General features: G+C 41.1%; 1 long non-coding RNA gene across 1 annotated transcript in view; it reads left to right on the top strand.

The window, feature by feature from the left end:
• Positions 1 to 9684, top strand: part of LOC122494468 — an 81546-nt gene extending 71862 nt beyond the window's left edge. The window contains exon 8 of the long non-coding RNA XR_006300174.1: positions 9477 to 9684. This is a non-coding gene — a long non-coding RNA (uncharacterized LOC122494468). The remainder of the gene's footprint in view (positions 1 to 9476) is intronic.
• The last annotated feature ends 6874 nt before the right edge of the window (positions 9685 to 16558 follow it).

The raw sequence follows: 16558 nt of genomic DNA, 5'->3' as shown, positions 1-16558 counted from the left end.
ATCCACAAAAGTTTAAGGTATCTTCCTTGCAACCCTCTTGGCCATTGAAGCCTTCAGTCTAGTGGGGGAACTAGGATAGGTAGATGTTATATTAAAGTTCAAGCCAAATAAACTGAAAATCTCAACCAGCAAATTAGTATGTAAAAATGGCAAGTTAAGAAGAGTATAAGCCAGAAGATCTAACATTCATAGGAAGTAGAGAGATTTCTGGCTGGAATGTTTAGGAAGGTTTTAAGGAGGAGGAGGGCATTGGGATTTGAATGTTGGAAAGAATTTCAGAGGTAGGGGATGCATCCCAAGTAGGAACTGTGTAAGGTGGGAGAGAGGGGCATAAGGGATAGAAATTAAAACAGTTTGGTTCTGGCAGAGGCTAAGGGAGCAGCGGGAGATGAGGTTGGGATGGACATCCATGGGTTGCTGGTATAGAATGTTGGTCAAAGGAAAATGGGTTAAATTTCTGAAAAAATGAGAACCATCAAATATTACTTGTTTCCTTTTTTAGAACAAAATGGCAATATGATAAATGGGAGGGATCCCAGTTTGTATAGTCTAGCTTCCTAATGAGACGGTGCCCATTTCCTTTGGATTGGCAGATATGCACGTGGACCACCAGGTCCAGCCACTGAGAATGGGGTGGATTAGCTTGAATTCTTTGGGCACTGAGTTCATGCTTGCTGGAGTTTGGGGGCTGGGTGTAATTTCCTTTAGAGAGAGCATAGCTTTGAGCCTCCTCCACTCAACTTGTTTATAAAAATCCTGGAGAATGATTTTCCAGACCATGGGTGGAGGAAGCCAGTATGTTTAGTAGTGATCCTATAAACAAATGAAGATGCTTTTTGCAATAGGAGCAGACAGAGAACTTATTTTTGTGATTTGAGGAAACTGCTAATTTCTGGGATGGCTGAGGCAGAAACGGTTGATTTCTTCCTGTGCTGATTTTTTTTTTTCTCCCAGGGAGAAAATTACTTATCTTTACGGGCAACACTTAAAATCTTCTCATTTCAAACTCAATGTGAGTGTCTAGAAATTGACACAGCGTGGCTGTGTGATTCTCCTGGGAGTTCAGCTCCATTCCCCCTGAGTGAAGAGAGGGGAGAGAGGAAAAAGGAATGATAGCCTTTGTTTCTCCAGAGGGTGTGTCGTGATTTCATATCAGAATTGCATCTTGCAGAAATCGTTGTGAGATTGAATCTTCAGTTTCTCATTAATCTGACCAGTCTGAAGAACTATAGGCTATATCAATTAGTCTATATAACAAGCTCATATATCCTAAAAATTACTATTTTTTCTTCTATTAATTTTTAGCACAACAACTGGCACATACTGTTTGGAAATTAGAATGAGTTAAAGTAGAGAGTGTGGCCCAAAGTAGGGTGACACCCAATAGCTAATCTTTTACTGAGACAGTAATGTTGGGATCCTGGCCAGAGGACAAATCTTCAATGCTGTCCTGTCAGGCAGTGGTGAGTATTATGGGACAAGTGGTCCCCGGCAGGGTTGACTTTGTATACAGATGGACAGAAGATTGTGCCATGCAGGCATCTCTACCTGGTACCTGAAATTCATCATGCCCAGAAAATAGGGATTTAAATGATAATGTCTGATCTGGAACACTTGACACATCATTGACCTAGCAGAGTATAAGAGAAACCCAAGAATGGGTGGAGGAAGAAGACCTAAAGACAGAATAGCTGAGGGGCCTGTGCAACCCGCCCCTGAGCAGTGTAGACATTAGAGGATGGACAGGGTGAGAGGAGAGGGCTGTGGACCACCAGGCACTCCTGTGAAAATTCCCATGCAATTCTGCCCCTTGCAGAAAATGCCCCTGATCTACAGTCCCTCTCGCATTATTTTTCTTCAATAGTGATTAAACTGGTTATCCAGATTTGCTGTCAGATACCTAGGAGTAAGGGTGGTAGGATAGGAGGTGGGTTCTGAAACAAGGAAGAAAAATCTGAGAGAACTTTTGGAATAATCCATCATTCTAGGCAATACACACTTAGGCTTTTTCTGTAAGATGCCAGGTTTGTGATCTAGTTTTAGTCCCTTTTCATCTACCTAACAGTGTGCCAGGCCCAGTGTGGCTGTCACAAAACACAGATTTCTAAAATGTTCCAGCAAGAATTGTTAGTGATCATTTGGTCTAGAGGCTTTTGAACTTTTTTTTTTTTTTTTAAGCGGTGTAATCTTTTCTTCAAAAGAAACTAAACCAAGAAGTCCAGCATAAGAACATTTTAAAAAGGAGCAGTGCTGGTTAACCCCAGGGGCTCTTCTGAGGGGGCTGAGCAGAGAGGTGAGATGATTTTCCCAAAGTCGTAGAAGTTGGGAGTGATTCAGCAGCCCCCAGTCTTGGTCTCTGAGAATCCAGTTCCCCATCCACTGCGCCATGTGGCATTAAATAAACTGACAGTCCACAAAGCTGAGTTGGAGATCTGTTGGTGGGAAGGGATGGTTTGGTGCTGCATGTGGTTGGTTGGTTGGTTTGTTTGTTTGTTTGTTTTAATCTTCAGAGGAGGGCAAGACGAAACCTGGGATGGTGAGGTTTCTTGCATATTTGACTCCGGAGACACTGGAGAGAGAAAGAGTAACGCTGTACCAGAAGGAAATTCTGCTTAAGTCCATTCATGGGATGGTGATTCCCTCTTTTGTTGCTTTGTACTCATATCTTTTATTTCTTTAATTTATAGTACATATGAAAGTGTGTACAACGTCTGTGTATAGTTTAAGAATAAAAATATGAATACCTATGGATCTCCCCCTCCTCTTTAGAATATTTCTAAACTATCAAATCTCCCTGCTCCTCTTGAATCCCCACCCTGCTTCCCCTAACCACCAGTGTAAATTTTGCATATTTTCTCACTTTTCAGTATAGTTTTACTACCATATTTGCATTTCTAATCAGTATACTGTTTCGTTTTGTCTGCCTTTAGCTTCATAGATACAGAGTCATTTCTTGTCTTCTGCTCAGCATCATGCTCTAGAACATTTATATCATTGCAGAAAGTTCCGTTGGACTGTACATCTCTAGATATTTATCCATGGTGTCAAGTGGAGATTCATCCATGATGTTAGTCACTAGTATTCATCACTGTATAATGTTCTACTTCCTGAATAACCACCATGTACTTATTCATTTTATAGTTGCTGGATATTTGTATATTTCTAGTTTTTTTTCTCCTCCAAAATGTTTATATGAATATTGTACCTGTCTCCTAGTGCTAGAGCTTCTCTAAGGAGAAGCTCCTTCTACCCAGGAGTAGATATGCTAGGTGACGGATGGAAATAAGTTCAATTTTTACCAAGTAGTAACCTAATAACTTCTCTCCTTCCTTCCATCTTTCCTCTGTCCCTTCCTTCTTTCTCTCGACGTTTCTTTCCTTCCTACCTTCCCTCCCTCATCTCTTCCTTTTCCCCTTCTCTCTCCTTCCCTTTTATTTCTTTCCTTATCATTGGACATCTGTTTAAAATGGATTAAATATAATTGTTTGCTCATGAAACACTATCATCATTGGACTATGCAGGATCCTCTCTGTTATTCATCTATCTACCTGTTAAAGAACATTACCATCCAACCAAGATGTAGATATTCACTGATTACTTATTAATTATTCATATCATCTTATCCTACCCTGCTTTTTTGCCTCCCATGCAGAGGTAACCACTACCTTGAATTTTATAATTTTTTTTTTTGCTTTTCTAAGAAAAGTTATCTTTGCATACATATATGCTGTGATATTTACCAATTGGTGTAGCGAATTACCTCACGATGCCAGTATCTTTAAATAATAGCTATCATTATCTTCTAGTTACTGTGGACCAGGAATTCAGAGAGGGTGAGGGCACAGCAGGGGTGGTTTGTCTCTGCTCCATGATGTCTGAAGTCTCAGCTAGAAGACCCAAAACTGGGGGCTGAAATCATCTGAAGGCTTGATAGAGGGTGGAGGATCTGCTTTGACGGTGGGTCACTCACGTGGCTGGCAAGGTGAGGCTCTTTGCTTCCTCTTCATGTGGTCTGTGTGTATATGGGCTTTCCCACAGGACTGCCGAGTGCCCCCCATGACAGGGCAGCTTGCTTTAGTGAGGGTTTCAGCCACAGTTTCTTCTGGCCTAGATGCCATCTCAAGGAGTGACATGATGAAAATCATAACATTTTTCCATTTTCTTGTTCAAAATAGATAAAGGTCTTGAATATGTGGGAGAATAAGCTATTCAGGTGAATTAATCATTTCTGGATTACCAGATGCAATCTAGAAAAGGGCACAGGAGTCAATGAAGACATTGGTTGCAAAAGATCCAGCAAATTATGGTCATCATTTAGGCGTGTTGGAAATGGAACAGCATTGTGTTACCATTATGGGAGAGAAAGATGGATTCACCCCCTGACAAACTTTGTTCTGTGTTTGAACACAGGCACCGTGCCACAAGAAAAGAAGAGATGCTGCCAGAAAAGAAGGCTATGGGTAGATAAATAAAATTGAAGCATGAAGGTGGGAGGTAAAGAGATGGAAGGGGTCAGGGAGAGGCAGGGGCTGTATTTATGAGAACAGGTGAGAAGGCCAGTATTGTTCAGCCTATAAAAGTAAAGGCTAAGAGTTCACAAGTTCTGAATTTCTAAAGAAATATTCTTTGAAAGGCAAACTTAATATAAAGAAGTCCTATTTCATATGGGGTAATGTACTTTTGTTTCTCATTACTCGAGAATTAAGGGAAGCTCTATAAATACAAATTTACAATGGTTATATGTTTATGGTTAATAGAGTTGGCTGTGGAGGGAACAGATTTTTAATTTTTTTTTTAAGTTAGGATCTGACTTTTTGAGACCACATCAAAAAGCATACTGTATTCTTCCATAAGATGCTTCTTGGGATCTCTGTCACAGCTATTATCCTGATCCAGAAGAGCAGCTCTTTCGTCTTTATAGAAGAATTTGCACATGTCTTAAGCATCTTCTGGTCTTCCAAGATTGGTTATATTGGAGAATCTACAGATGATGCTAGCATTTGGGGTAGTGATAAGAGCTGGTGCTATGACAGCCATTGGTAGTTCATACCTTTTTGCTAAAAATGGAATGAGGGGGGCCAGCCCCTAGACGTTGGGAGAGATCACAGAGAAGACTGTGGACTCATAATTACTGCTGATGTCCAGTGACATTGGCCACCAAGTTTGAACTCTGTGCAGATGGAATCAACATTAAGACATAGAGTAAGAATTAAAAAAAAAAAAAAGCATCCTATTAATATAATCCCCTCTTGGACCACCATCATTTCCATAAAGAGACCAATATAACAGTGGATAAGAATGAGATTTTCTTATGTATTTAACATGCACCATCCAGGAAATCCAAGGACTGTTTTGTCTTGGGTTTTCAACTCCCATCTCTAAAAATAATATATAACATAGGGGCGCCTGGGTGGCTCAGTCGGTTAAGCATCCAACTTCATCTCAGGTCATGATCTCCTGGTTCGTGGGTTCGAGCACCGTGTCAGACTGTGCTGGCAGCTTAGAGCTAGGAGCCTGCTTCAGATTCTGTCTCTCCCTCTCTCTCTGCCCCTCCCCCACTCATGCTCTCTCTCTCTCTCTCTCTCTCTCTTTCTCTTTCTCTAAAATAAACATTAAAAACATATATAACATTTAACCATCTGATTCAAGGAACTAGGTGCATTCCAATACAATAGGCACCTTTCCCTATATCACTTTATAAATGATAGAAACATCTGAATGTTAATGCCCCAGGACCATAGGAATACAGATAAGTTGATGTTTAAATGGAGTCTTCAAGCCTTAAGAGGGCAGGCACTGTGTCTGTCTAGTTCATCATCATGTATCTATTTTAGTGGCTGGCAGATAATAGATGCACACAACAGTTGGATTAATCAATAACTAATGCAAGAATGGTTTGGGGTTTTCTTTTCATTTATAGTTATATGTGTGAAGTAGAGCTATTGGGCTTTTATATCTCAATTTGTCAACACCCATTTAGTGGTTATTTAACTCTGAGATATTGTTCAGCCTGGTTTTGTTTGTTCTTTAAAAAAAATCAACTAGGTAATTTTGGTGAAAATGAGCATCTGGAGAGATGGAATTGGACTCTTAATTGGAGGCTCTAAGAACATTCATGCTTGAATTCTTCTGGGGTGAGAGAGTATCACCCTCCAGATCTTAAGAGTTCTTAAAAGGGAGGTGTAGTATTTCAGAAACAACCCTTTCAAGCCTTAATGCCTTTCATCAAAGGCTTTTAAAGCACTTTGCCTTTAACTGGGTCCATGTCTACCTCCTGCCTAGCTTACGCACATGCCTCCCTTTGGGGTCAGTAGAGGCTAATAGTGCTGAGAAAACAAGTCAATGTATGCAGTGGAGGTTACAACCTAGCCATATTTCGTTCTTGCATATGAGTGGGCATCAGAGACTTCAAATAATTCAGTGTAGGCCAATATGAAATCAAGCGTGAAGTCCAAAGAAAATCAGCTGCTAGATGAAAGGAATTCAGATCTCACAAATTAGAGCCTTCTCTGAATGGAATAGTTTGCCATGGGAGGTAGTGAGGTCCTTGTCATTGGAGATATTGGCAGTGCTGTGGTGGTGGGCATGAGCAGACCTACACTCAAGACGGAGGAACCAGCTTCATGGACAGTAAGAACCCCCAGCCCTCCATATCTATGAGTTTTTTAAGTCGCCCTCTCCTTCCTGGAACAAGCCCTCAGAAATCCTCAGTTTACTTGGATGCTCACCCACCCACATTTCCCCAATATTACTCAAGTTCAGTGAGAAAGAGGCAAATGACTCCACCCTTTATAAAAGTCTAGTTGGAATCACAAATGAATTTTAAAAAGAGCTTCCAAGATAGGTTTTGGACTAGGGCACATTTATCACTGCTATTCCAAGTGAGGACCCTGGGCCCTGAAGGAATCTGAATCACCAATGATTTGGTTGGGTTTCCTATTCTATGCTTGTCAAGGCAGGACATAGCACTAGTAGATTTTATCATGGTTAATCAAGTCATCAATTGTCAGTGTTGACTTTTCTTGGGGATCTGTGCCTGAATGTATTTGCTTAGTCTAGTGAGTGGCTCTCAAACTTTAGTGTGCATCAGAATTACCCCGAGGGCTTGTTTAATGGCAGATTTCTGGGCTCCACCCTCTGATTTTCTGATTCAGTAGGTCTGGGTTGTGGCCAGAAAATTTGCCTTCTTAGCAACTTTCCAGATGTATTAGTTTTCTAATGCTGCTGTAACAAATTATTAGAAATATAGCTGCTTAAAACAACATAACTTTATTATTCCATAGTTCTGTAGGACAGAAGTCCAAAGTGAGTCTCACTAGGCTAAAATCAAGGTGTTGGCAGGGTTGTGTGGAGGCCCTAAGGGAAAATCTGTTCCCTTGCATTTTCCAGCTTCTAGGGGCTCCTTGCATTCCTTCACCTGTGGCTGTCTTCCATCTTCAAAGCCAGCAAGGACTGGTTGAGTTGCACTGCTCTCTGTCTGGTTTTTAACTCTTCTGCTTCCCTCTTCCTCATTTAATGATCCTTGGATTACATTGGGCTCACATAGATAATTTTTTGTTTTAAAGTGAGCTGATTAGCAGCCTTAACTTCACCTGAAATTTAATTATTCTTTGCCATGAAACAAATATTTGCAAGGATTAGGATGTGGATCTTTGGGGGGACCATGATTCTTTCTACACTCTGCCAGGTGATCGATGCTGCAGGCCTGGGGACCACACTTTGAGAACCTTTGGTTTAGTGACTTGAGACACTAATTAGAGGGTGCATAGTTATGAGGAAGATTGCTTGTCAGTAAAATTGGGCAGGAAAATGCATGTCTTATGGAAAATTAGCATTTTGTGTGGTTTAAGTTTTTATCAAACTTTTATGTAAAGTACAACTTTGTGAAATGTTAATCCCAAGATTCTTGTGGACCTCCAGACAGAAGGATCAAACAAAGGCCTATGTCCCATGACTCCAGCACTCTTCCCTGCCCCTATTAGTCTAATTTACCCCTTGTATCTGTATTGTCTTTGCTGCTGTCATGATTATTACCTGTCACATTGTTCTCTTACCTATTGAGACCCTGCTCCTTTTTTAATACTCAGTTTGGAGCCTCCGTCTGTCATGATGTGTTCCCCAACTGCTCTAGCTAAACGTTATCTTGCTAGTTTACTAGGTGCTCTCATACATGAAATAATTTGTTCCCATAACAGTGCTGTGAGGTGGGTAGTATCTCCATTTCACAGATGGAAAGAATAGGCAACCGCACATTTTAGTGAACTGCTGAGGTTCATCCAGCACTTGCAAGTCTGGGGACTCAGTCTCTGCAATAGATGGAATGTTCATGTCTCTCAAAATTCATATGTAGGAACCCAACCCCCAGCATGGTGGTATTTGGAGGTTATTAGGTCATGAGGGTGGAGCCCTCATGAATGGGCTCAGTGTCCTTATATAAGACACCCTAGAGAGCTCCCTGGCCCCTCCCACCGTGTGAGGACACTGCAAGAAGACAGCCGTCTGTGAATCAGGAACTCTTTACTGGACACCAAATATGCTGGATCCTTGACCTTGGACTTCTAGTTTTTAGAACTGTAAGGAATAAATGTTTGTTGTGAACTACCAATATATGGTATTTCTATTATAGCAGTCTGAACAGACTAAGACAGTCTCTGGGGCTGTGATTCCAAACCTGAGCTTGTCTGGCATTGTGCAGAAGGATGGGCATTTTTCAGGAAACTCACAGCTAGTGAATTCCAGGTTGACTGACCACGTCTCAGCCTTAGGTAAGCTCCTGAGGCCAGGACTTCCTCTGTAAGCTCCTTTCCAGTCTGTCTATGTTCAAGGAAAATTCTCTCTTGTTATGCTGCTCTTTATTGGGTTGCATTTTTTTTTTAACTCTTGTAAATGGAGATAGAGTTCCTCGCTTATGAATTTAACTTATCAAATACAAATGCTGTCATTATAATTATTATGTGCAATTGAGATGAGCTGCTGTTGTTCATAGCTTTATTCCTGGAATTTCAAAGAAAGAGACTATTGGAGTGATGGGAATCTCAGATTTGGAACAAGGTTTGTTAAAATCAAACATTAACAGCTGTGTGTTTTCTGCAGTCTGTAAACTCTGTGTTCCACAACATAAATGATCATTATTTTTTTCTTTCACTTAAAAAATAATCTTGATCATTAGACCCATGATTCAGATCTGGGTGAAAGGTTATATGATTAGACTTGCTCTATGGGAAAGGAGAGGGAAGAGGAGGGCCAAGCACCTATAAAACATTATAACCTCAGGGTAGTAATTTTGTAAAACAAGCATATGAGTAGATGGTGATTCAGCACCAGTCTTCCCTCTGCCTCCCCCCCCCCCCTCCCCGAAATTATATATTTTATTCTTGGGTGGGTGAGCGGGAAGGAAAAAATGGTGGATGGACATGGGATTAAAACGTAGACCTAATGATTCCCTTTGTTTTTTCCCCATCTCTGCTCTTGCCTAGAAATTCCCTGATTCCTCTGCCTTCATTTCCTTGAGGATACGGATGAATAGCTTGGGACTGATGTTTACCTGCTATTTGGGAAAGCTTGTTGGGTCAGTTCCCCTGAGTGGTCATGAGACAGTGCCCAGCTTAGCAGGTGTGTCCCTGAAGTACATTTGTCATCAGAAAGGGAATTCCTCTTTGTTGCAAATGAAATGTGATTGCTTGTCAGATGAGTAAGTACCCACGAGTCCTGGGTCCCTGCCAAGCTTGTTCAGGTTGGCTGTTGGAGATATTCTGGGATGTAAGGGAACATTCCCTTGTAAACCCAGGGAGTATAATTCACTGTAATGTGACTAAAACTGTGACACAAGATTCATCTGCTTCACATTCCTAGGTTGTGCCTTGAGCATTCAGAAGAAATGTTACATTAATTGGTTAAAATATCAGAATGCAACAGTTCTTAATGTACTCCACCATGTCCTGAAGCACTGTCAGAATATGAAATCGACTGGGTGAATTTCCTCTTGAGTGACAGCTATAAGTATCTGCAAAATGGACTTCTAAATTTTCAGTGGTTGCCAAATCAAGATACTTCTGTAAGAAGAGACCCAGGTTCAAGATTAATGGGTAAAAATGACTTTGATGGTGATGATAAAGAAATAATAGTAATTAACATTTGTGGAATGTTATTTACATGTATTACTACACTTAGTTCTCAGAACAACCCAATGAAGAAGGTGCTATAATAATCCTCATTTTACTGGTGAGGAAGTTGGAGCTTAGAAAGCTTAATAAACTTGTCCAAGGTGACACAGCTAGTGAATTCCAGAAATGAGACTCAAACCAGTCATTCTGACTCTAGAAACTATTTTATTTACTGTCTCCTTATATTTCCAGGTTTAGTTCATATTTCTTTCCTCCTACTCCCCTCCCTCCCTCTTTTTCTTCTTCCCTCTCTGCAGACTTCATTCTTTTCCATTTGTTCATTTTCTTTATATTTTTTAAATCTCCAAACATTGAATAAGTACATGCTCTGTGCTGGGCATGATGTTAAGAGGCAGGAATTCAAAGATGAGCAACACTCAGATCATACTCGCAAGAAACTTGCGGGTACCTTTGCTTCTTTACTGCCACTTTCTCTTCCTCCTCCTTCTCCATCCCCCTCCGCTTCATCTTCATCATCATTGGCAGATGTAGCAGATAACTGAGGCCACTCTACTAAGACTTATGAATTTTCCCGCTGAACATTAATTGCTGAAAGTATAAAAAGCTAGAAGGCAACTATTTCTTTGCCAGGGAAATTCTGACAGGAGAAAAGCAGACCTGAAAGGAAATGGTGCTAAAAATACCACCAAGATGTGAAGGACAGACTGACAGCCAGAGTCTTCAGAAGGAGACGGTGCAAAGCCGGAGAAGGTGAAAATAACATTTGGTCCGTGATCACTCCCGGAATGATAATGATCTGCTTGTATGTGTCCACAGGGTGTGTGCACACAGGAAATGAGACGGTTGGGCAGAGTTCTTCAGATTAATCTGCCAGAAAGATTAAGGGGGACAGGGAGGGGAGAAAAGATGATGGATTGCAATTCCTAAATAGATTTTTTTTTTTTGGGTAGACTTTACATGCCATTTCAAACTCTGGGCCTGCTCATGAAAATCAAGGGAAGATGTACTTGTTTGAACTATTTTTAAATGTTTACTTTGTTTTTAATATCAACTGAATGACATGGATTGTTTAAAATGCACACTACCCAAGGATCTAAAGAAACTCCTATGAAATCGTATGGTCTCTGGTGGAAGAATACAATGTGTTTCTTCTGACATTTTATTCCATTTCTCTCAAAGGACCAGAATTTAAGTAGAATTGAGTTTAAGACTATATTCCTGAGATTCGTGAGTTCGAGCCCCACATCAGGCTCTGTGCTGACAGCTCAGAGCCTAGAGCCTGCTTCAGATTCTGTGTCCCCCTCTCTCTCTGCCCCACCCCTGCTTGTGCTCTCTCTCTGTCTTTCAAAAATGAATAAACATTAAAAAAAAGACTATATTCCTGAGAGATATTGCAAGATCCAGGAAAGTCAAGCATGTAAAACAGTTTCTGACTTATTAAAAATGGTCATGAAATCATCTTAAGATCCCGACCCTGCAAAACCTTACCCTTTCTGTTTGGATATCCAGTTTTCTTAAAATGATTTGTTCTGAGCTTGTATTTGTAGTCAGTCCTCTAAACTTAGTGCTAAAATGGGGTTTTCTGCATATGTAGGTTTCTGCTTTTTTGGATTGCCGTGAATCCCTGTGCTCCTGGCCGATTCTTCTACTGAGAGCCCTCGTGAGAACACGTGGGTTTCTTAGCAGGCCTTGCTCCACTGGAAAGGCAGTGTTCAGGTGCTATATTAGTCGATGTTCTCCAGAGAAAAAAAACAATAGGATATATATATCCTACTGATGCGTGCGTGTGTGTGTGTGTGTATATATATATATAGAGAGAGACAAATTTATTAAGGAATTGGCTTGTGAGATTATGGTGGCTGGTAAGTCTGAAATCTGTAGTGCAGGCCAGCAGGCTGGAAACTCAAGCAGGGTTTTTACGTTGCAGTTCTGAGACCAAATTCCTTCTTCTTCAAGGAACCTCAGTCTTTGCTGTAAAGTCTAAGCCCTTCAATAGATTGGATGAGGTCCACCCACATTATAGAGGGCAATCTGCTTTACTTAGAGTCTACGGATTATAAATACTAATTACATCTTAAAAATACCTCCACAGCAACATCTGAACTAGCGTTTGATTAAACCATTGGGCATCATAGCTCCAGTGACACACAAAGTCAGCCATCACAGATGTCTAGAACCCATGGGTCTCTGGGGATCATGTCCAGAGCAGAAGGCTGACAGGGCTTGTCTTAGAACTAAAGTCAAACCCATGTTGTGTGGTTGTGGGAACCCACCCTGCTTGTAACCTCGAGCCTAAATAATATAAACTGTATTTCATGGTGGATCAACCTAGGGAGTCCACAGGGCCCGGCCTGAAAGTGGGGGAGGTGGAACATATGAGGTGGCAGTTTTATGTGCCTGAATCACAGAATATTAAGGTGAGGGTCCTCAGAAACAGAACCTCTGGTAGCCCCCTTGGCATCTTTGATTAAATTAGAAAAAGGTCCCTCTTCCTTTGAGTAGCTACAGCCCCTAGTGAAGATGTATAACCTGGTGAGCATTGGTTGTCATCCTTCACTGGACACTTGAGCCAGGTGTTCTTGTTCAGTGAACAACCCCCCTGACCATATGCGTTGGCCTTGCTCAGGGAGAACGAAGTCTCATTGGATAGGTAAGAAATTAACCCCAGATCCTAGTGAACTTGCCAAAGGGTATGTCTCAGGTAATCTTGTATTTAGAACTTTAGATTCTAAAACTAGAGCCTGAGTGTCTTGATGACATGTACCTTATTCTTTGGGCAAGGGAGCCCAGAGAAGTGTGGACAGGGGAAAACCCTCCTCTTCAAAAGTTTCCTTCCCCACCTATCAGCTCACCAATTTTGGAATACCTAATTTGATGATAAAATTAAAATGCCCTCTGAGAGTATTGCCTCATTCATGTTAGCATAAATGGCTTTTTAGTCAGGTGGTGAAAATAATTCTTTACATCTAAAAAGCACCTAACAATTTTCAAATACATACAGTATTTTTTCCCCAAGACCATAAGGATTTCATGGCTGTTGATGACTCCCTTGAGGAAATTCAAAATTAATGACTTTAACAAGCACGAAACATTTTTTTCTAGGCATACTTTTTATTGAAATATAACACATAAAAGTACACAGATCATAAGTGTACAACTCAATGAATTTTTACAAACTGAATACATCTATATAACCTCTTCCCAGATCAAGAAATAGAATATTAGCTATACCCCAGAAATCCTTTTTCTCTAAAAATGATTCTAGATTCTTCCTAAAGACCCAGAGAGTTTCAAAAAGATAACTCCAACATAAGGCTTTGAGGTGAGGATGAGGAATTCTTGCTAGATCTGTCAGTCAGACCAGGGTTAGGTTAATCCTGTGCTTGACAAGTTAAGAATGAATGAGAACGGTATTAAATAATTCCTGGCCTTTATTTCTTTTAAACCTTCTCTGAACCTTAAAAGTGTTTATCTACCCAATGATTTTGTTTTTTTAGAATCTATCAGAGAGTTTTTTGTAGAAGTTGAGAAATGGGATTCAGCCTAAACATCCAGCAATGAGGGTAAATCAACTTTTCATAGACTGAAAAATGGAGTATTATGCAATGATTACACAAATCAGAATCTTGGCTTAAGTGCTCATGATACAGTGAGAAATGAGCAAGACATGATACAAGAATTGTGCATGTATTAGACAATAATCTCAATTTTTGCTAAAAATGTCTGAAAAAGTGGGAAGATGGCGGAGTAGGAGGAGCCTAAGCTCACTGCATCCCATGGATACAACTTGATAACACCCACATCAGTGTGAATAACCCATAAAATGACCTGAAGACTGGTAAAACAGGCTCTCCGCAGCTAAAAGTACACAGGAGGCTACATCAAAGAGGGTAGGAAGGGTAGAGATGCAGTTGAAAGCTAAATGACCCTGCAGACCATCCACAGGAGGGAAGGATGCCCTGGACACAGAGGGTAGAGAAACAGACTCATACCAGGGAGCATGCACGAGGAAGACAAATCCCTATAACATTTGGTTTGGAAAACTTAACATCTTTGGAACTTTAAAAATCAGTGGGCTCAGCTCTGGAGGAGCTAGGAGAGCAAGAAGAAACTGAGTCTCTACCCTTAAAGACCTTAAAGAGCACAACAAACAGCCTCTTGGAGATACAGCATAGAAACAGCAGTTTGAAAAATGCCTGGGGAAATTTATTTACTGATCACAGAGCTGTGCTGAAGGGGCAAGGATTATTGGGAGACTTAGCCAGGAACAAAGGACTGGCAGGTGCCATTTCCTTCCCCCACACCCCAGCCTAGATACATGGACACCTATGGGAGCCAGCACAGCACAACACACTCCATCTAACTTCCTAACAGTGCACCCTGTCCCTGCATTCTGTAGACATGCCCCCTCCAGCTAGGCCTTGGTTTCAGGTTCCCTCCCACAGCAGACCCATGCAAATGTTGCTAATAGCATGCGCCCTGCCCCTGCATTCTCCTGCAGATCTGTCCCCTCCAATACGCCTTTGGCCAGAGCCCGTCCAAAGCAGTGCCACGAGTCTAGTGGTGTACAAGCAGTCCTGAAGGGACAGCACCACTCCAAAGTGACTTCTGACCCAGGGAGAGGGGAAGATAACCACACACACTGTCAGACTGTAGCCCCAGCATTGGGCTGGGAATAGACATCTGGTCTGACTGTAGGCCCTGCCCACCAACAGAACTCAGGGGACAACACAGGGGAAGTGCCCTGCAGTTGGGTGCTACTGCATCTCTGGAAAATGCCTGGTATGACTCCACTCAGGCCTAAGGCAGCCCCAGAGTAGCCCACTAACAACACAAGGACTGAACCCTGTCTACAACAGGCAAACTGGATTGAAGCAGCTCAGCCGCAATTACAGGTCAATGCAACACACATCGGGACACTCTTGAAGTGCCAGGTCCTAGTGAACAGGGGACATTGCACTGTAAGGCACTATGGGCCACTTCTTCACATGGCCACTACTTGCAACACAGGAGACTTAGCTGACTTTCTTAACATAGAAATATTCACAGAGTTAGACAAAATGAGAAGTCAGAGGAATATGTCCTAAATGAAAGAGCAGGACAAAATAATAGCAAGAAAGCTTAAGTGAAATGGAGATAATAAGCCTGACAGAAAATTTAAAGTAATAGTCATAAAGATGGGGTGCCAGGATGGCTCTGTCAGTTGAATGTTGGACTCTTGATTTTGATTTGGGTCATGATCCCAGGGTCATGGTATTGAGCCCTGCTTAAGGTTTTCTCTCTCTCTCTGTCCCTCTCCCCCACTCACACACACTCTCCCTTAAAAAAAAGTGGGGGTGTGGCACCTGTGTGGCTTAGTCAGTTAAACGTCCAACTTCACCTCAGGTCATGATCTGATGGTTCATGAGTTCAAGCTCCATGTTGGGTTCTGTGCTGACAACTCAGAGCCTGGAGCCTGCTTCAGATTCTGTCTTCCTCTCTTTCTGCCCTCCCCCCACTCTCACTCTGTCTTTCTCTCTCTCTCTCTCTCTCAAAAATAAACATTAAATTTTTTTTAAAGGTAATGGTCATAAAGATACTTGCTGGACTTGAGAAAAGAGTGGAGGACCTCAGTGAGACCATTAACAGAGACAGAAAGCATAAAAAAGAACCAATAAGAGATGAAGAAATCAATAAATGAAATTAAAAAGATAGAATGAATAGTAGACTAGAGGTAGCAGAAGAATGGATCAGTGACCTAATAGAGTAATGGAAAACAATCAAGCTGAACAAGAGAGAGAGTAAATAAAAAATGAAAATAAACTTAGGGAACTCAGTGACACCATCAAGTATAATAACATTCACATTAAAGGATTCCAGAAGGAGAAAAGAGAGGAAAGGGGACAGAAAATATATTTGAAGAATTAATAGCTGAAAACTTTCTGAATTGAAGGAAGGAAATAAAAATCTAGAACCAGAAGTCACAGAGAATTCCCACAAAATCAACCCAAGGAGGTCCACACCAGGACACACAGTAATTATAATGGCAATGAGTAGTGGTAAAGAGAATTTTAAAAGCAGGAAGAGAAAAGAAAACCATTAGATACAAGGGAAACTCCATAAGGCCTATCAGCTTTTCAGCAGGAATTTTGCAGGCCAAAGGAAGTGACGTGGCATTTCTTTCAAAGTGCTAAAAGAAAAAAACTTGCAACCAAGAATACTCAATCTGGCAAGGCTATCATTAAGAATAGAAGGAGAGAGAAAGATTTCAGCCCTCCAAGATATGTTGAAGTGGACTCTTTGAGAGGAAAGACCATAAGTAGGAGTAAAAAAAAAGTCTGAAGCACAAAAGTAGTAAAATTAAGTACATCTATAAAAACCAGTCCAGGGATTCACAAAATAAAAGGATGTGAAGTATGACACCATATACCTAAAACATGGTAGGAAGAGAGGAG

Source organism: Prionailurus bengalensis, chromosome A1, assembly GCF_016509475.1.
Source record: "Prionailurus bengalensis isolate Pbe53 chromosome A1, Fcat_Pben_1.1_paternal_pri, whole genome shotgun sequence".
Classification (NCBI taxonomy): Eukaryota; Metazoa; Chordata; class Mammalia; order Carnivora; family Felidae; genus Prionailurus; species Prionailurus bengalensis.
This window is presented reverse-complemented; position numbering and strand designations above follow the sequence as displayed.